General features: G+C 37.0%; 1 protein-coding gene across 2 annotated transcripts in view; it reads left to right on the top strand.

Moving 5' to 3' along the window:
* The window catches only part of LOC131162512 (alpha-glucan water dikinase 2), a 157,882-nt gene extending 137,325 nt beyond the window's left edge, over positions 1 to 20,557 (top strand). Inside the window, exons 31-33 of one of the 2 annotated variants that reach the window (XR_009138845.1) lie at positions 17,239 to 17,324; positions 17,698 to 18,160; positions 18,395 to 18,502. The gene's annotated coding sequence lies outside the window, so the exon portion shown is untranslated. Of the gene's footprint in view, positions 1 to 17,238; positions 18,161 to 18,394 lie in introns of both variants that reach the window. The other variant, XR_009138846.1, reaches the window with a different exon arrangement.
* The last annotated feature ends 1,362 nt before the right edge of the window (positions 20,558 to 21,919 follow it).

Raw genomic sequence — 21,919 nt, 5'->3', positions numbered from 1 at the left:
CTTGACAAATAGCTAGCCGACTAATGCAGAGTCAAACATAAACATAGTACGATGGTGCCTACTCTTTCTTTCTCTCTCTCTCTCTCTCTCTCTCTCTCTCTCTGTGCCCAAAAGCTACCCGAAGGCTGAATTTGGAATACTCCGTCGGATAGGGCCTCGTAATCACTCTTTCGGGGAGTACTTCACCCAAGCCACCAATCGCCTTTCCCATCCACACTCTAACTGAGCAGTGTGGTTGTACCTCTACATACATATAGCTACAGTACCGTGCTCTAAACATGAGATTATCATAACAGGGCTCTACTATCATATATGACAATTTGCATCATATAAAACTGTAAACATCATTCATTTCATAAAAATATAATATAACATACTCTGTATATATCTCTACAAAATATATCTGTCAGATACTGACTCGGTAAAAACTGGCGTATCATAAACTTAGCTTTTAGCCGTCACATCTTATCTCATCTCTTCTCTTGGCATACAACCATCATATTTCTCATCTCGGCTTATTGTCCTTACAATTCAGTATTACACAAAATTTGCTCATTTAATGTTAATTAAAAATATACTCATGCCACACAATTTTCTTCTAGTAACTAATACCCAACTCATCTGTTTAAGAAAATACATACTGCTACTAGAATGGGGGTATGAATATATATATAGGTTGTTATTTTACTAACTATAGATATATAGCTAAATATGGAAAAAAAAATGGAGATAATGAACCCTACTGTCCTTAGTTGATTTTAAAACAAGTCTACAGTTTGAAATAACAACTTTCCACCCGATGAAAACGTTAAGAAAGAACAATACTATATTTTAAAAATATCATACTTAAACTTAAACGTTTGGTTTTGAAAATAAAGTTGGTTAATCGAACCCTAGGCCCGGAAACCCTAGAAAAGTCGTAACTGTTTAACATTTCAATCCGTTAAAACTCATAAACATAACTGACATAATATAATTCCCTTATCTATTTCTTGAAAAACACCCGAGACGATTAAAAGTCGAACCCTAGCTTTTTCCTAAAATTGAGAATTCACTTTGCTAGATCTATAGATATTCGCTCCCTGATCCTTGTGGTAACCTTCGATCATTGAAACGGGCAACAAACGGTGAAGGATCGAAGAGAAAGAGAGTGTGGGTGCAAGTTCTAGAGAGAGAGGAAGAGATATTTTTATTTCTTAATGAAGAAGCAAACAAAAATATATTTATAGACCCCTTGACCCGGTCAAATTTGTCGAAGAAATGATGCCTTTGTCAATGAGCCACACAAGGCTGTTCGTTGACGAAGGAAGGGCCTCGTCGACGAACCCTAAGCCTAATATTTTTCGAATGTTCTGGATCTCTTCGTCGACGAAGCTCTGAATATCAGCAATGAACTTTAGAAGGGCCTTCATTGACGAGAACATGGAGTTCGTCGACGAAGCCTGCTGAAAATCCTTTTTTTCCTTTCTTATTTAATTTTCTTATTTTCCTTGTTCGGGTCTCTATAATCTCTCCTCATAAACATTTTGTCCTCAAAATTTGCTTACTGCTTTTTATCACATTATCTAAACCATCACTGCCCTGACTCTAGGAAGAGCCGATGGCCACCCATATAGAAGTCTTGTCCCAAATTTATTACCTATCCTCACTTATGGCGGAGGAATATCGTGGTTACATATAGTGTCTTGGGAGATTACAATATCCAAACAAAACTCTCCCGAAGACCAAACATACTCTAAACATAAACAAACCTACACTACCAAACATACACATAAACCACTTACTTACCATTTTGCTTACCTATCTAACTCTGAGTGTCTCTAAATAACTGAGGATACTTCTGACGTATCTCTGACTCTAGCTCCCATGAAGTCTTATCTACTGCATGATTATGTCATGGTACCTTTACTAACGGAATTCCCTTCATATGTAGTTCTTGCTCTCTATAGTCTAGGATCTGAACTAGTATCTCCTAATATGCTAACGCGTCTCCGAGCTCCAACGACTCGTAACTGACCACATGCGAAGGATCTGGAACATACCCCCTAAGCATGGATACGTGGAACATGTCATGAATCCTAAACAATGCGGGTGGTAATGCTATCCTGTATGCCACCGAATCGACTCTCTCCAGAATCTCAAACGGTCCGACGTACCTAGGGTTCAACTTGCCCTTCTTACCAAACCTCATCACTCCTTTCATCAGAGCAATCCTAAAAAATACAGCATCATCCACCTCAAACTCTAGCTCCCTTCGGCGTGTATCTGCGTAGCTCTTCTACCGACTCTGAGCTGCTTTAATTCATTCCGTGATAAGCTTGACCTTCTATGAAGTCTACCGGACCAACTCTAGAAAATCTGACGCTCACCAACCTCATCCTAGTATAATGGAGATCGACACCTTCTACCATACAGTGCCTCATATGGTGCTATCCCGATACTGGCCTGATAACTGTTGTTGTATGTGAACTCAACTAACGACAAATATCTAATCAAACTACTCCCAAAATCCAGTACACACACCCTCAACATATCTTCTAAAATCTGGATGGTCCTCTCTGACTGACCATCGGTCTGTGAGTGGAATGCAATACTGAACGTAAGTTGAGATCCCAACGCTTCTTGTAGACTCTTCCAGAACTGGGAAGTAAATCGTGGATCTCTATATGAAACAATTGACATCAGCACCCCATGCAATCTGACTATCTCTTGAATATATAGCTCTGCTATCTTATCCATGGAATGACTAACTTTCACTAAGATGAAATGGGTTGTCTTCGTCAATCTGTCAAACACAACCCAAATCGCATTCTGTTTGTGAAGTTTTGATGGCAATCCCATGACGAAATCCATGAAAATGTGCTCCCACTTCTATTTAGGAATGAGAAGCGGTTGCAACGGTCCCGCTGGCCTCTGGTGCTCGGCCTTCACTTGTTGACATGTCAGACACTGCTCTACGAAACGTGCGATCTATCTTTTCATGTTAGACCACCAGAAAGATTCCCGCAGATCCATGTACATCTTCGTACCCCCTGGATGTACTTAACATCCCTACTAACGACATACTCTACTAACTTGATACTCTCATTCTAACTCAAGTTCTGCCCCTCCACTCAGAAACAAAATCGTTAATGGATTGCCGTGATTTTTTTTGAACTCGTCGATTAATCTAGCAAAGCATAGAAGTCTGCCAATAGATTTCTGTCTCCAGACTTACGAAGCTAAACCTGAAAGTCCTATCATACCCATTCCTATCCTTATCATACTCTGACTCCTATACTCTAGTAAGATCTTTTAACCTTGTCTAACCAAGTCTATAAGACCTAACAACCTGGTTCGCTCCGATACCAACTGTAATGCCCCGACCCTCTCGGTGGGTCTGGAATGCCACTAAACATACATCTCTCTGATACCATACATATACAACCCTCCCAAACGAGGGAAAAATGGGTGTTCCATACTAATCTGAATAAACATGCACAACGGAAAACATACATCTTCTAATAAAACTTACTAAAGTTTATAACTGTTTCTTATATACATCCATACATACTGAAAACATAATCTGCTATATATATATACAATCCCCAAAAGATAGACACTGCATAAAATCTCACCAGCTCTAACAAGGACTATCTACTATCTAATTTCGTCTAGAAACACGCTAGGCTCGATCCCTTGGAGGACCTGAAACAACATTTGTATGCTAGGGTGAGACACCTCTCAGTAAAATGAATTATATTATTATCAGTGTGTGGCTAACATGAGATTTCGTGGGTACATATATTGCGAACATTTAAAAACATTTAATTGACATTTTAAAACTGTATTACTCTGTAAATTTGAAAATACATACTTTGGCTCAATATAGCCATTTCTATAGTAAATATGCCCATATATGCCTAGAAGATATAACCTGATCTGTAGGATTAGCGTTGTCATGCTATCACATACACATGCAACATGCTCCCCCCCATGACAGGTTGTGCGGCCCGAAAGCTGGACTTAACAAATTGCCAATCGACTAATGCCAAGTCAAACATAAACATAGTACAATGGTGCCTACTCTCTCTCTCTCTCTCTCTCTCTCTCTATGCCCGAAGGCTACCTAAAGGCTGAGTCATCCAGAATACTCCGTTTGATGGGGCCTCGAAATCACTCCTTTGGGGAGTACTTTACCTAGGCCACTAATCGCCTTTCCCATCCACACTCTAACTGAGCAGTGTGGTTGCTCCTCTTTATACATATAGCTATGGTACCATATTCTAAACTTGAAATCATCATAACAGGACTCTACTATCATATATGACAATTTACATCATATAAAAATGTAAACATCATTCATTTCATAAAAATATAATATAACATACTCTGTACATATCTCTGTAAAATATATCTGTCAGATACTAACTCGGTAAAAATCAGCGTATCATAAACTTGGCTTTTAGCTGTCGCATCTCATCTCTTCTCATTTATGCTCTTCTCTTCTCTTGGAATGTAGCCGTCATATTTCTTATCTCGGTTTATTGTCGTTATAGTTCAGCATCACACAAAATCTGCTCATTTAATGTCAATTAAAAATATATTCATACCACACAATTTTCTTTTGGTAACTCATACATAACTCATTTGTTTGAGAACATACATACTACTACTAGAATGGGGGTATGAATATCTTCAAGTTGTTATTTTACTAAATATAGATATATAGCTAAACACGGTAAAAATGGAGATAATCAATCCTACCGTCTTTGGTTGATTTTAAAACAAGTCTACGATTTGAAATGACAACTTTCCACCCGGTGAAAACGTTCATAAAGAGCAATACTATATTTTAAAAATATCATACTTAAATTTAAATGGTTGGTTTTGAAAATAAAGTTGGTTAACTGAACCCTAGGCTCGGAAACCCTAAAAAAGTCATAACGGTTTATCTAAAATCCTTTTTAACATTTCAATCTGTTAGAACTTATAAACATAATTGACATAATATAATCCCCTTACATATTTCCTGAAAAACACCCGATACGCTCAAAAACCGAACCCTAGCTTTTTCCCAAAATCGAGAATCCACTCCGCTAGATCTATAGATATTCGTTTCCTGATCCTCGTGGTAACATCTGATCATTGAAACGGGCAACAAACGACGAAGGATCGAAGAGAGAGTGTGTGTGTGTGGGCGCAGGTTCTAGAGAGAGAGGGAGAGATATTTTGATTTCTTAATGAAGAAGTAAACAAAAATCTATTTATAGACCCCTTGACCTAGTCAAATTCGTCGACGAAATGACGCCTTCGTCGACGAGCCACACAAGGCCGTTCGTCGACAAAGGAAGGGCCTCGGCGACGAACCCTAATCTTGATATTTTTCGGACGTTCTGGATCTCTTCGTTGGTGAAGTTTTGAATTTCGGCGACAAACCTCAAAATGGCCTTCGTCGATGAGAACATGGACGTAGGCTATATCAGTTGATGGGAACCACAATGGTTGGTGGTTTGATCTCGGATGATGACAGCCTCCTTTTTAGTGAGCAATCAAACATTACGTGACCTTTAGTCTTGCACATATAGCAAGTAGTGTGTTCATGTTTGTTATTTGAGGAAGTGCTAGCATAGTGCTTGACTTCCTTCACAAAGTATCTCATGTATAATTTCTTATTCTTTTTGTTTATTTTACCATTGTAACCTATTTCTTCTTTATTTCCATGTAGCCTTTGCTGTCCAATCATTTTTTCAAAATTATCTTTACCTTTTGTAAAATTATATATAATTTTTTCTTTATCTTCTACTAATTTTTTTAGTTCTTTTATTTCTAGATCCTTTCTATTCAAGTTTTCTTTTTGAATTTTGCCTAATTCTTGAGTTACTTTACTTACTTCCTCCTCTAACATCTCAATACTAGAATCTTTTTCTTTTTCAATGGTTTTGAATATTCAAGTTGCTTCAATAGTTCTTTATTTTGATCCTTCAAAGTTATGCTTCTTTTAGAAATTTTTATGAATATTTTATGTAAGGAAAATAATTTAGCTTGTAATTCTTTGTATGAGGGCATACTATCACATAATTCGTCATAAGATTCATTGCAAGGTTCTGTTGAAGAGTAGTAGGAATTTACCTCTTCATCATTTTCCACGAAGCATACGTTTGCTATCTCTTGTCCACTTGATTCGTTTTCGGTTTCGCTGGAACTTGAGTCATCCCAAGTAGCCTTCATAACTGCCTTTTTTTCTTCTTGTCTTTCTTGAGCAATGGGCAATCCAGTTTGATATGTCCTGGTTTCTTACAATGATAGCATATAGGAGGTTCATTTTTACTTTTAATTTCTTTTCTACTTGATTCTACTTTTTCAGTTTTTCTTTTGTTGAACTTCTTAGGAAATCTTTTATTCCTTTTATAAAAGTTTTCTAGTCTCTTAGTGATGAAATCTAATTCATCTTGTTCTAAGTCACTTGTTTCACTTTCTTCTTCACTTGAGTTGTGGCTTGATGCTTTTAGAGCAATCGATTTCTTGTGCTTTGGTTTAGGATTTCTTTCTTTTAGAGCCATTTCATAGGTAAGGAGTGAACCTATGAGTTCATCTAAGAAGGTGGTCTTAAGGTTTCTTCCTTCGGTAATTGTTGTAGCCTTAGGTTCCCATATGGAGGGAAGGCCTCTCAAAATTTTCTTAATCATTTCGTAGGTGGTATAAGTTTTTCCTAAGGCACTTAAGGAATTAATTATGTGGGTGAATCTTGTGTACATACTCAATATGGATTCATCTGAATTCATCTTGAAATTTTCATATTTTCTTGTTAACATGTCTATCCTATTATCCCTAACATCAATAGTTCCTTCATATGTAACTTCTAATTTGTCCCATATTTCTTTAGCCGTTTTATAAGTCATGACCCTATTAAATTTGTTAGCGTCTAAAGCACAATACAAAGCATTTATAGCACTTCAGTTTATTTGAAGCATCTTATAATCTGATTCGATCATATCCTTTTTCTCTTTTGGAATATGTTTTCCATCTATTATCTTTGTGGGAATAAGGTCTCCATCCATAATTACTTCCCATGCTTTCCAATCCATGTGTTGGAGGTAGATTTGCATTCTCTTTTTCCAAAAGGTGTAGTTGTGTCCACAAAAGATTGGTGGACGAGTTGAGGATTGACCCTTTCCAAAAAGGAGCTACTCCTATGTTAGTCATTTAAATCTTTTTATAGCTTCTTGTTAGGAATTTACTATAACTTTGCTCTGATATCAATTGAAATTAAGATAGCTTCCCAAGAGAAGGGGGGGTGAATTGGAATTTTAAAATTATTTCAAGTTTAATTCTTTGTTTTATATCAACAATCACAGCAAGTAAATACAAAAACAATTCAACCACAACCAATCAATAAGATAATCAAAAACTTGATCTTTGTATCAATAGTCCTGTAATAAATTGTAAAGCACGCTGAATTTATGTAAGCCCTGTGTTTATTCCAAACTCACAATTTCTTCTTTGTGTTTAGCTTTTAAACAAACTTTCAGATTAATAAGTTTAGGATGATCAACCAATGTAGTCCCTTTCGGTTTTCGCAATCAATGTTGATCAAGACAAAACAAATTACCCTCCGGTCTATTTAACAACCATACACTCAGAATTAGAAATGTAAAGCACACACGCAGGTTGTATGTATTGTTGAAAAATAAAGAGTAAGGAAGAGAAGACAGACACAAGTTTTTACAAGGTTCGGCTTATACCCAGCCTACGTCCTCGCCTTTGGCAAACCACCAAAGGATTCACTAGTTCAATTCCATTGACGGGTGGAACACTACCGATTACAATCACTCCTTCCATTAGGCTATAGCTTGCCTCTCCAAACGAAATTCCCTCGTTTGGTCCAACGATTCTACAGCCTTGAATCGTCTATAAACAAGAACCAAGATAGAGAAGAGTTTGTGTACAAGAGAACACACTCACAGCAGAGTAGGTTAGTACAACATTCAGCACAATAATACTTCAAAGTAATTCAAATATAAAAGAATATGAAACTCAATACTCAATTTAGATCACCAAGTATCTTCCAAAATTTGAAAGATTCAGACTTTGAAGGCTTTACTTCGTAGTTTGAATCAGCAGCAATTCAGTAGTTGAAGATGAATGAACACAAGAGAATTTGAGAGCTTTTTTTAGAGAGCTTTGATTGCTGGAAATTTCTTGGTGTCAAAATCTTTGATGTTTGGGGCTATTATAGATATTTAAAAGTAATTTCTTACCCTAAAAGTTTCCTTGAAATAGTTTCCAAGTTTTTCAAAATAATAGTGTCCAAAAAGTTCATTTAAAAAATCTTCTCATTGAGAGTTTTTAAACCAACATTCGAGTGGCAGTCGTCTACCGCGACTTGGCAGTCGCCTGTCATAGAATAAACTCACAACACAGAATACTGGAAGTCACCTACTAGAACCAAGGCAGTCGCCTGACATGACCACCCAGGCGCCTAGCTATATTCAGGCAGTCGCCTGGCATGCTACTATCTCTTTGAAAAATTCTTCATTTAATTTGGCAGTCGCCTGCCACAAGAGGACAGTTGCCTGGACCTTTTGTTTCTTTAAAAAAAACTTTTCTCTTTCAAAAACATTTCTTTTCTTCGATTTGAAAAACATACTTTAGGGTTTTTCTAAAAAACATATTTCTGAGTTTCTTTTGATTTTGTGAGAGCTTCAATTCAGTTTATATTTGAAATTAACTTGAAGTACTTACATATAGACATCCTTAAATCTTTATTCCATTGATCTTCAAGTAAGTCATTGTTCTTCCATCATCTTTGAGTTTCTAATCTTTTCTTTGAGTTTTCATAAAATTATCTTTAATCCTCATGCTCTTCAAGATCTCTTTGTAATCATAAGTTTTATCATCCTTTTGATCTTTGTCACTACCTTTAAGCTTTGCCTTTTTCCTAAAAAACTTTCACTTAAACCACATTAAACACATCATGATTTGTTATCATCAAAATAAGAATTGTAAGCCTTGTTAGGCCAACAACTATGAACAATGAAGCTTACAAAGCCCTTGAAGCTTATACCAAGCTTAATGAAGCTTGCACCAAACTTAATCTTTCTAGGGTTACATAATAATCATTATATATCAATCTAATGTGTACAGAAGACCTATAGATAATCTAAAACACTTCTTTAGCAATCCCTTGGAGGAAATTCCTCTAAAAACTCCCAATATATTGATCTTAGATTAAAAAATCCATGAAGTCCACCAGTGAAATCGTCAACGGTTTAGATCAAACCATTGATGGTTTGAAGCTAAGAATACCCTGCAGCACTTCCTAAAACCATCAACGGTTACACCCAAATCGCCAATGGTTTGCCCTCAAGACTGCCATCCTGCATCTCTTTCTTGGTCCCTCGCTTCATGATGCTTTCCCCGATACCTATTTTCCACTCGAAGTATGAGTCACATCCCTAACAACCTCCACCTTGGTGAATATTCACCACTCAGGTTCGAAATCATAATCCCCCCTACTCCACTTGGGCTATTAGATTAGGACTCACCTCCAGTATAACACTTGGAGACGTAAACCAAGTCCAAGCAACACTTGAACTTGACCGTGGTAACAGGAACTCCACCTAGTTGAATACCCAGCTCCTTGAACGATCCTTTAAACCACAATGCTACCTTGGCAGCCTCAACCCCTACCAATAACTCTGATCTAGTTGTAACTAGCGCAACCTAAGACTGTACCCTAGACTTCCAATAATTAGGCCTTCCCATAACATGCCCTGTTGCAAGCCTCATGTCATCCAAATCCCCTATGTAACCTCTATTTACGAACCACACAAGTGACAGATCCCTCTGTTGCCCGCCAAAGTACCCAACTGCACTGGTGTTGGAAACCTTTGACACGTCCCAAACATCACCTTACGTCCTTAAGTACTGAGTAGTAGACTGTTTACTTAGATTCTCCAACAATGTACCAGTGACCGGTTTAACATTAACCATGTTAAACCTCTCCAACACCTAATCCACAAAACTGCACTGAGATAACTACAATCTCTATGTAGTTTTGTCTACATAAAACTACACATAGCTGCCCTGAGATAATCACAATCTCCATGCAGCTATGACTACAAAGTCACCCTAAGATAATCACAATCTCCCTATAACTTTACCTTTACAAATCTCCAACCCAAGAATATTCTTGGCAGCATCCAAAACCTTCATATCAACTTTCTTTCTCAACAGAGTCCCCAACTGATTTACCTAAGTCGAAACCTTCCCAACAATCAGCATTTCATTCATATGAAACAACAGAATACTTGCCCACTTGTAGCCTATCTCCCTCTCCCCCTATGGGAGCTCCAACCCCCTTGTCTGATTCTTATACACTACTTCCATCTTTTCCACCATGGCACCTATCCACATACCATTTTCCTGGTCGTGCACTACGTCTTGAAAGGTAGTAGGATCCTTCTTGGAAGTAATGGTTGTATAAGACATCAGATCATACCTGGGTGGTGACCTGATAGTGCCTCTGAGCCCATTGTGATCCTACTACTCTCCCGAGCATGAACTCCCTGCATTATAACCAATGTCATATCTGTCCTAAGTCTGAAAATCCACCTGCATCACAATCTCCTCTCTACTCCAGTTTATCTTGTGATACCGCAAGTCTCCTAAGTTAAAACTCCCTACACTTCTATCCTGAGTCTCCAACTCCACATGTTCATTGCTGCTATTCCAGCTTTTTGGCACCCATTTCTCTTCATCTTCCGAAGTACACTGTCACATGGCTTTAACACCTAAAGTCATGTCTCCACCGATCGCCTCCCTATTTGCCATTGGATCACCCAGCTTGAACCCATCTTTCTTATATACCATAAAGATGCACCGTATAGACATCGTGCCAAGCCTAGATTCCACCTTACTAGAAACGTGCACGGTTGGACCTCCAAACTCTCTCAAACTAGAGAAGTCTACCACATAGCTTGTCCAAGCCTCTCCTACAACTCTCCTATCTAGTGATACCTTTGATGATCGATTAACCGAAAAACACACCATACTTGCTGACTTTACCAAGAAGTCCTTTGCAAGCCCTACAAACACCATGCCCTGCTCACAAAACTCCTTGAATACCAGCGTACTCAGCACCAATATTTGACCTAAGGAACTCTCTTCTGGTTTGGTACTCCACCTTAGCCACAAGTTTCACTTGGCAAACATCTCCAACTTATGTTGCATGAGATACCCCCAAACCTTTGGTGATAACCTTACAAAGTATTTATGTCCAACCCATGATGCTGCCCTCAGCAGTCCCCAAACGTACATGACAATGTAGTGAAGAAAACCCATCGTCTTGTGAGTGGTTATGTTACACAAAACAGCATTATCTGACTCAGAACTTTCAGGTGTAGCTCCACCTACAACTGTGTTACCCTGCAGTGTATAGAAATGACAGGAACGGTGTACTCCTAAGAGGGGGTAAATTGGGTTTTAAAACTTTTGGCTAATTAATTTTGCCGATTCACCACAAATCATATCTCGTTGAAATATTAAGGTGTGTGTGTAAACTAATTTATGTAAAGAATACGACATACATGTGTGGAGCATATCTTCTTTCAACTAAATGTGTGTATGCAAAATAATTATAACAATAAATGCACGAGCATACATGTACAAAATTTAGTGCGAAAATTAAATGTGAGAGAGAGAGAGAGAGAGAGAGAGAGAGTGAGAGAATATTTGTTATCGAGGTTCGGTCAATCCTGCCTACGTCCTCGTCTTGGGCCAACCACCCAAGGATTCCACTATTTGTTCACTTAACTAGGCAGAGCGACGCCATTTACAAATCTCCTTACGGGACGGAGTCTCTTCAGCTCAATTCACCGGGCTGAGCTAAACTAGTTCCTCCTTATGAGACGGAGTCTCCTTAGCTTACTTACAGGCGAAGTCAAATCAGTTTTCCTTATGAGGCGGAGTCTCCTCGGCTCAATTCACCTAACTGGGTTTGAGCCAAATCGGTTCACAAATGTGAAAGTTTGCATACAAATAAAGTGCTTCTACAATAAGCAAAGATGTACAAGTTGAAGTTCTAAAATGCACTCTCAAATGATTTAAAAAATAAAGCTGAGTATTGGATTTCTCTCAAAAATATTTTCCAATAAAAACAATGGGTATGGAAAATAATTTTTATTTTCAAGAAAGACCTTTAAAAATAATTAAAAAGCCTTGCAAACAAATATATATATATATATATATATATTTGAATATATGCTCAGGGCTTTTCTTTAAGAAGCTTTTCAAGCCAATATATATTAATTAAATATATGCTCAAAGCTCTTGAATAACCCAACGATTATCTCCAAAAATACATTTCAAGATAAGTGGGAGAAACTAGGGTTTTGCTATCAAAATAATTGACCTTTAAAGGAAAGGCCTCTCAAGCAAGTATTTATAAAATTGATATATGCTTAAGGCTCTCTCTTGTATAACCCAAAGAAATTCTCCAACAAATATATTTCAAGATAAGAGTAGGAGAATATTTAGGGTATACTTTAAAAACGATTGACCTTTGTAGATATAAACGCAAGAAGGCATTTAGGCAAAATATATGAGCAAGAATATTAGCTCAAGCCTTACTTGACAAACTCAAAAGAAAATTTCTCCAAAAATATTTTTCAAGTAAAAAGAATGGGAGAAATTTGATCCTTTAAAAAAAAGTTTATTGAGCACAATATATATGGAAGATGATATGTGCTCAAGCCTTTATGTAAAACCCTAAAATATTTTTCTCCAAAAATAATTTTAAAGAAAAGTAGGAGAAATAGAAACTTAAAGCATAAATGGGATATTAAAATGGATGGGAATAAAAAAAATATGAGCAAGTATGTGCTCCCAATAATTGTCCCAACATTCTCCAAGTGATTTAGGGTCATATTTATAGGCAAAACTAAAATCTAACCATTATCTGACCGTTTGGCATTAAAATATTATTTTATTTTGAAATTTTTTACCATTTTCTACCCAGAAATTCAAATTCCTAAGAGGTTTAGTCAAGTGACCAAAGTTTCGGTTGACTGATCCTTAGAGGTCGGTCGAATAAGCTTATGGTCGATCGGCCGAGCTTATACAAATTTGGCCAAATGAACTGGTTGATCGGCTGAGTTAATTTAGCCTTTAGTTGGCCGATTGTGTGATGTCCTGATTTTTCATACAATTTTTTTTTTCATATAAATAACGCATATAACCATATATCGGCCATGTCAACGTCAGATACCACAATACATAACTCAACCCGAAAGTGGGTGTTGAGTATACAATCATACTCATATATACAACCTTAACAGCAGAAGTCATTTCATATATATATATACATACCTCAGCAAATACACATACTAGGATACTACCATCCATATATACAAGTCTAATACAAAACCTCTTAGGAAATCAAACCTCCCTAGCTCAAAGTACTCACCCTATCCACTCAGGGTATCTACTCCCCTCTATCTCAAAGCTCTATCACTAGGCCTATATCGGTTTCCTAAAATATTTAAATAATTGGGTGAGACACATCTCAGTAAGATGAAATAAATTATCTACAGTGTGTGGTAGTATAAGATTCATTATATCATTATATATTCATTTCAGTAATAATATCTTATGAGTAAATATACCATTTCCATAATCATAATTATGTAGATATACAACACAAACTTTCATAAGCTTTTACTTTCATTTCCAAAACTGTACACATGCAACTCATAATTACTAGCGAAGTTCTTAAGAATAGGGAAGCTTACCCGCCCATACAAGTAACTTCCTTCTACCCTGATATCATTTGCATCCTAGTCCGATTAATTCGGGTTCGGATACAACTGATACTTATCAGAGCACTCACTTTACTTAGTAAGCCCTCAGGCGGTGTGTTTTACTTTACTTTAATTATTTATTAACTCACGCTATTTCATTTCTCATTTTCTTTCTCATTTCCATTTTCATTTCATTTCTATTTTCATTTCATTTCTATTTTCATTTCATTTCCATTTCCATATCTAGCTCATGAGTGTCTCCAGTTACCGATACATTTGTGCCTGTACTCATGGCTGCCCTGAGGATATCTCTCCACATCATGCTTCCCCCCATGAATAGGGTTGTGCGGCCCAAAGGCTGAATCTAACCGCTATTGGCCGACCCGGTTAGGTCAAATATCATATCATATATCCTGTTTCTGTACTACGACTGGCCAATCACTAGCCCTGATCCGGACTCAGTTGGCACAACAACTCTACTATACAACCCAATCTACTGTCACGCCACACACGCTCCACGAGTCTGTGTGCTTGCACTAACACCACTAGCAACGGTACCATGTTCAATATCACAACCCATCATTAGGGTTTCCATATCCATCCATCAAGGTTATCACTACCACATATCAACAATCATTATGCGGTATTGGCATTTCTTCAATCACATGTCTGTATTCCTATTTCAAAATTTCACATTTCAATTCTCATAATTCAATATTCATATTGCAGAATTAACATTACAATATTCACATTCCTCATTTCTACATTTCAATATCTGTATTATAGTATTCACATTACAATACTCACAATCTCATATTCTCAATTTCATATTCTCATATCAGTATTCACATATCATTATTCTCATTACAATATTATCATTGCAATATTCACATTTTGAGTATACACATATCATATTTATATTGCAGTATTTACATTGAAATATTCACATAACCAGTATTCTCAACTCAGTTTTCACAATTTAGTATTCACAACTCATTTCATCTCAGAAACCATTGCCGATTTTCTATTTAACCAACCCTGTTTTAACCATTTACTTGTTACTGTTCCGTGGTAAAACCAAAACTATCGCCTATTTTCTAGCTCCTCCAAAAAATCGTCGCCGATTTTCTCTCCTTTCAATCAAAAACCACTTTTTTCCATTTCTTTTATTATTCTATTTTCCTGGGTCTCTACAGGTTGACTGGCCTTAAGAGGTCGGTCGACTGAGCTTATGCAAATCTGGCCAAATAAGCTGGTTGATTACGCGCCGAAACTGCGTAATTGGACGTTTAACTCGAGTTTTACGATTTATATTTTTAATTAAATTTTCAAAATTGTTCAATATTTTAATAAAATGTCAAAATCATCATTCTTGAATTTTATTGCACTATTTATGAGAATTTGGTAATTTTTTGTCGCATGAAAATTCCTGGGAATCAAAACCGACACCTGTTCGTATTTTATGCATAACTTTTTCGTCCGAGTTTCGATCGAGACGATTCAAATTTTTGGAGAAAGAGGAAATGATCATCTACAACTTTCGTGTTTTGAGTTTTTTGAGATACGGGCTCCAGAAGAGTCAAATTTGCGATGAACAGAGAATGAAAAAAATGAAAAAATATAGCAATTCGAGTTTCCTATTTGGGTCTAGGGCTTTCCCCCCCTATCCTATTTAACCCTTCTCTTTCTCTTCCTATGTAGGCAGCCCCCGTGGCTCCCCACTCTCCTCTCTTCTTTCTCTTCTTCTTCTTCTCCTTCCTCTTCTTCTTCTTCTTTAGTTTGTTTTTTTTTTTTTGTTCTTTTAAATTCTGCTTTGCTCTCTTTCTCTTTTCTCTATTCTTTGTTCTCCTTCCCTTTATCCCTCTCTCTCTTGCTCAAACCTCTTTTGCCCATTGTTGCCGCAGTACAAAAAGCTCCTGCTGCACTTTGTTGCTCTCTCCAGCGGCCGCCAACAGCACTAGCAAATCCGTGAGCCACTCTCCCGCTGTTCCTTACTCCATGCCACAGCCGCGAACCAACCCACACACAGCCGCAGCTGCTGCCACGGCTCCGTGAATTTGTTTCTCTCTCTCTCTCTCTCTCTTTTCCTTTCTTTCTTTCTTTTATATACTTTTATTTGAATCTTGGAATATTGAAGAAAGTTTAGTTTTTTTTTTAATGTTATTGGAGTTTTCTTTCTTTTTGTTTAAGTTGAGTAATGTTGGGTATTTCATTATTGTTAAATTAATCTCTTTGTTTATCTAATTGATAGTTATTTTAATTTAGCATTCTTAATTAAATTCAGATATTTTTTTTGTTGAAATTCGATTTAGTTAGAGTCTATGATTAGTAAAGGTTGTGTTTTTATTATGTTCCGTCATTGTTTACGTTTTTTAAATTTCCATTGAATTCATGTTTGCATTTAAATTGTGAGTTTTGATTTGATCTCTTAATTGTGCTAAAGGTTCGATTTTTAGTAGGTTCGGTTTTTTTTTAGTATGTGTCTAGTTTAGTTTTCATTGTGTGTTTTTAATTCCATGTTCTAGATTGCCATTTTTAATTAACGCGTATCCCAGTGTTTCCTTAAGTAGATTAGGGTTTTCATTATTGTTATTTTAATTTCATGTTTAAAGTTTCCATTTTTAGTTAGTATGATCTAGTATTTCCTTAAGTAGACTAGGGTTTTCATTATTGTTATTTAATTCCGTGCGTGATAGTTTTAGGACTTTAATTTGTGTTTTCATTTAAGTCTCCACAATCTTGAAAATCCGAATCTGAACTGAGTTTAGTACCTTTTTAATTTCGATTAGAAGAAAGTAAAATCTGAGATTAAAACGCATTCCCTGAGGAGGCGATCTAGCCCTTGGGTTTAATATTACACGATAGAACTCCTATACTTGGGATAGCTTTCGAGCTGCTCATTTTTCGAGTGAGTCAAGTTTTTGGCGCCGTTGCCGGGAAATGTCGTTTTTAGTCTCAAATTTATGTTTTTCCCGTCATTTTTATTAGCTTTATAAAAAAAGAAAAAAAAAAACAGAAAACAAAAAACAGAAAAAATTTTGAGTTTTGAAAAATAGCTGCACCTGCACCGCGCACGATAATGGACTTTTTGCAGCTTGAGTATGCCACTGCATCCTTTTCCACTAATTTCCCTTATGATGAGCTTAATTTCATGATGCAGCATGGGAGGACATCACTGCTACCCAAGTTCTATGGGACGGAATCTGAATGCTCATATCAACACTTAGCGGAGTTTGAATTAACCTGCAACATGTTTTTCTCTCATGCTAGACCTGACGAATCTACTAGACTGAATTTATTTCTTACTACTTTACAGGATAGGGCACTGATTTGGTTTTATTCTATGAGACCTTATTCTATCACTAATTGGACTGATATGGAGCGTGAATTTCTGCATGCATTTTGTCCCTCACAGAAAACTCAATTTTTGCAGTAACAGATTCTTAATTTTGTGCAGCAGGATGACGAGACATTTCGGGCTTGCTGGGAGCGATTCAAGGATCTACTAAGCACTTGTCCACATCATGGGTTCGACTCATGGAGGTTAGTTGATTGTTTTTATATAGCTCTTACCCCTGATTGCAAGTGTTTTGTCCAGATTATGTTTAATGGAGAGCCCGTCAGCGAGGATCCAGATCAGGTATTATCATTCTTTGATTACTTAGCTGACAATGTCCCACAGTGCAACACATGATACACTCAGGCACCCATGACTGCACATCCTATCAGCACAATTAGTGGTGATGATGCATATGAACCACCAGAATACCCAGATATTCCTCCGCCTCATTACCAGCCACAATAGATCCCTCAGAGCTGTATGCCATTAGAATTTTTGGAGGATAGCATAACACAGATGGCAAACATGCTCCAACAATTTATGCAAACTCAAGTTGATCATAATAATGAATTGCAGGATACCATTAACGCGATAAGCACACAGTTGGACATCTTAGAAAACGAGGAAACACTCGCAGAACTTCAGCCTAGTTCTCAAGAGTACCAGCAACCGCAACAACAAATACATTATGTTTCTCTTGAGACAACAGAGGCCACCATCACCTTTAGTAGCGAGAAAGACGACCCCCAATCTGAAATGCTCATCGTCGGACAAATAGTTGTCCCAGCACCGGAAGTTACGGCTGAAATAGATGAATTCAAAGAAAAATCAGAGGAAACGAGCCCAAAAGCGGAGCATTTAGTTGATGAGGAGACTGATACTCATACGGAGTACCAACCTGTGGTACCTCATACTCCGAGCTCAGAAACCGTGGAACCGTCACTCCCACCTAAATCAGATGTTAAGGAGCCTAATGTGGAGGTAGACTCTTGCAGTGGTATGATGATATGTACACCAGATAAAGAGAGTGACCAGTCTGGTGAGTATATAATTTTCAAAGAACCAGGTAAAACCTTTAATGTTAATGCTTCTGAACAACTGTAGGTAATTATTCCGCTCACTTTCTCTCTACCGTTAGTTCGTAAAAAAGTACATTTCCTGGACACAATGTTGAATAAAGACCCTTTCTTGTCCACACACGAGGGTCAACCTGCGCACGTATTGTTTGGTATTTTGACATGTATTAATTCATTTGAGGCTGATTTTCGTGCAGGTATAACGACTAATCGATTGTGGCAGCTCAAATTTGGAGAACCGCCATTACAATTTATAGACCTGCGGCCACCAGACAAAATTCCTCCAGAGCCTCCGCCAGACAATTGTGATGTTTTTCTTTTCGTTCTTGTCCTTTTATTTTATCTTATTTTATTTTAGTTAGTTTTCAGGTCTATTTTCTCGTAGTTCGTTCTTTGTTTTTCATTATTTCACCACTCAGGTTTACTTTTTCCGTGCACAGTATTTTCTATTTCCACTATGCTTTCACATTGAGGACAACGTTCCACTTTAGTTGGGGGGATGAGCATTCGCATGTGACACTGTGCACGTACACGTACTGGGTTTAAAAAAAATAAAAAATAAAAACAAAGAACAAAAAACAAAAAAATAAAAATAAAAAAAATCAAAAAATCAAAAAGAGAGAAAGAAAGGAGGAGCACTGAGGAATTACATTACATTATGTCATGCTTAACACTGACTCATACCTTTCACATACTTGTGTATAACTTAAGAATGACACACTTGAGTCAATCATGCGTAGTTTTCTCTTTATATGATCTTATGACTCCATGAAAAATCGATTGGTAGTACATTCGTGTTAATTTAACTATATAATTTCCTGTATTTACACGGCATCTCACGAGGCTGAATAAACACATTCACGTGATTCATTGCACTTAGGGTTCCTTGTGAGCACTGAGAGAACACCCGTGGAGACTATGACACCTTGTGAGATATCCTTGAGCTATTTATCCTCCTTTTGAGCATTAATATTAAATTAGAGTTCACAGAACTCAATTCTATTTTTTTTTGGATGATTCCTTGTACACTAGTCTTTGTTTTTGATTTGCTAACTTAGAGGTGACACCTAGTGGGGAGATAGAAACCTAGGTCTTGTAGCCTACTCAAAATGTGAAGGTTAAGCCACCCCTAGAGATAGACTTAGTTCATAGACCACTATTCGAGCTTAATTCCCATTGATGGTATGAAGATTACAAAAAAAAGTGTTGTGATTGTCCTAATTGATCAAGAAAAGAAAAAAAATGAAGAATGAGCAGAAGAAAGAATAAGCAACACACATGCGCATGAAATGAAAAGTCAATGCTGACCCAATTACATATCACAAAAAGTCAAGGACGACACATATTTTCCACGTATGAAGATTCTTCAACCGATTAATGCCTCAGATGTATTCACGACAAGTTTGTGAGTAAGTTGATCTAGGGTGGTCTCAGTTGGATATGGCGAGTATGTGAGAAGATGCTAGAGTGAAGGACCCGACACCTCATAGATAGGCTAGATCCTTTCCAGACTAGTCCACTCCATATACTTAGTATTGTTCCTTTTAATATGTAGGATGTTTGATCGCGACACTCCTCCTCACATGTGATGAGTGAACCCATTTTCTTTGAGTATTTTTTAGGGTATACCAATTAGGCCGAGTCAAAGCGACCGTTCTGTAGGTATACACTGGCGTCCTAGGTGTACTGAGTCACACACATCACACACACCTCGAGAGTTTACCTGTTTATACTCGAACTTATATGATTGCATTAACTCTGAATATGCCACTAATTAACTTCATGTGAGTATACTACTTTCAAATCACATATAAACGATGAAACTTGCATGGGTGACGTGTTTTGGAGTCGTGTGCATTGAATATGAACGAGCTTGTGTGAAATTCAGTTATGTTCTTGTATGTGAAATGGTATACTATTGCTGCATGTGCATTGATTTCATGATTACTGGAGTATATAGTTGTAGATACCACCCTAAGATTCATTCACGTCATTTGTTAGAGACTAGCAAAACGTTAGTTGGGGGGTGTGATTACGCGCCGAAACTGCGTAATTGGACGTTTAACCCGAGTTTTACGGTTTATATTTTTAATTAAATGTCCAAAATTGTCCAATATTTTAATAAAATGCCAAAATCATCATTCTTGAACTTTATTACACTATTTATGAGAATTTGGTAATTTTTTGTCGCAGGAAAATTCTCGGGAATCAAAACCGACACCTGTTCGTATTTTATGCATAACTTTTTCGTCCGAGTTCCGATCGAGTCGATTCAAATTTCTAGAGAAAGAGGAAAGGATCATCTACAACTTTTGTATTTTGAGTTTTATGAGATACGGGTTCTAGAATAGTCAGATTTGCGATGAACAGAGAATGAAAAAAATGAAAAAATATAGCAATTCGGATTTCCTATTCGGGTCTAGGGCTTTCCCCCCTATCCTATTTAACCCTTCTCTTTCTCTTCCTGCGTAGGCAGCCCCCGTGGCTCCCCACTCTCCTCTCTTCTTTCTCTTCTTCTTCTTCTTCTTCTCCTTCCTCTTCTTCTTCTTCTTTAGTTTGTTTTTTTTTTTTTTTTGTTCTTTTAAATTCTACTTTGCTCTCTTTCTCTTTTCTCTATTCTTTGTTCTCCTTCCCTTTATCCCTCTCTCTCTTGCTCAAATCTCTTTTGCCCATTGTTGCCGCAGTACAAAAAGCTCCTGTTGCACTTTGTTGCTCTCTCCAGCGGCCGCCAACAGCACTAGCAAATCCGTGAGCCACTCTCCCGCTGTTCCTTGCTCCATGCCACAGCCGCGAACCAACCCACACACAGCCGCAGCTGCTGCCACGGCTCCGTGAATTTGTTTCTCTCTCTCTCTCTCTCTCTCTCTCTCTCTCTTTTCCTTTCTTTCTTTCTTTTATTTACTTTTCTTTGAATCTTGGAATATTGAAGAAAGTTTAGTTTTTTTTTAATGTTATTGGAGTTTTCTTTCTTTTTGTTTAAATTGAGTAATGTTGGGTATTTCATTATTGTTAAATTAATCTCTTTGTTTATCTAATTGATAGTTATTTTAATTTAGCATTCTTAATTAAATTCAGATATTTTTTTTGTCGAAATTCAATTTAGTTAGGGTCTATGATTAGTAAAGGTTGTGTTTTTATTGTGTTCCGTCATTGTTTACGTTTTTTAAATTTCCTTTGAATTCATGTTTGCATTTAAATTGTGAGTTTTGATTTGATCTCTTAATTGTGCTAAAGGTTCGATTTTTAGTAGGTTCGGTTTTTTTTTTAGTATGTGTCTAGTTTAGTTTCCATTGTGTGTTTTTAATTCCATGCTCTAGGTTGCCATTTTTAATTAACGCGTGTCCCAGTGTTTCCTTAAGTAGACTAGGGTTTTCATTATTGTTATTTTAATTCCATGTTTAAAGTTTCCATTTTTAGTTAGTATGATCTAGTGTTTCCTTAAGTAGACTAGGGTTTTTATTATTGTTATTTAATTCCGTGCGTGATAGTTTTAGGACTTTAATTTGTGTTTTCATTTAAGTCTCCACAATCTTGAAAACCCGAATTTGAACTGAGTTCAGTATCTTTTTAATTTCGATTGGAAGAAAGTAAAATCTGAGATTAAAACGCATTCCCTGAGGAGACGATCTAGCCCTTGGGCTTAATATTACACGATAGAACTCCTATACTTAGGATAGCTTTCGAGCTGCTCATTTTTCGAGTGAGTCACTGGTCGACTGAGT

Source organism: Malania oleifera, chromosome 8, assembly GCF_029873635.1.
Source record: "Malania oleifera isolate guangnan ecotype guangnan chromosome 8, ASM2987363v1, whole genome shotgun sequence".
Lineage (NCBI taxonomy): Eukaryota > Viridiplantae > Streptophyta > Magnoliopsida > Santalales > Ximeniaceae > Malania > Malania oleifera.
The sequence above is the reverse complement of the archived record's forward strand: the minus strand, read 5'-3'. Positions and strand labels throughout refer to the sequence as shown.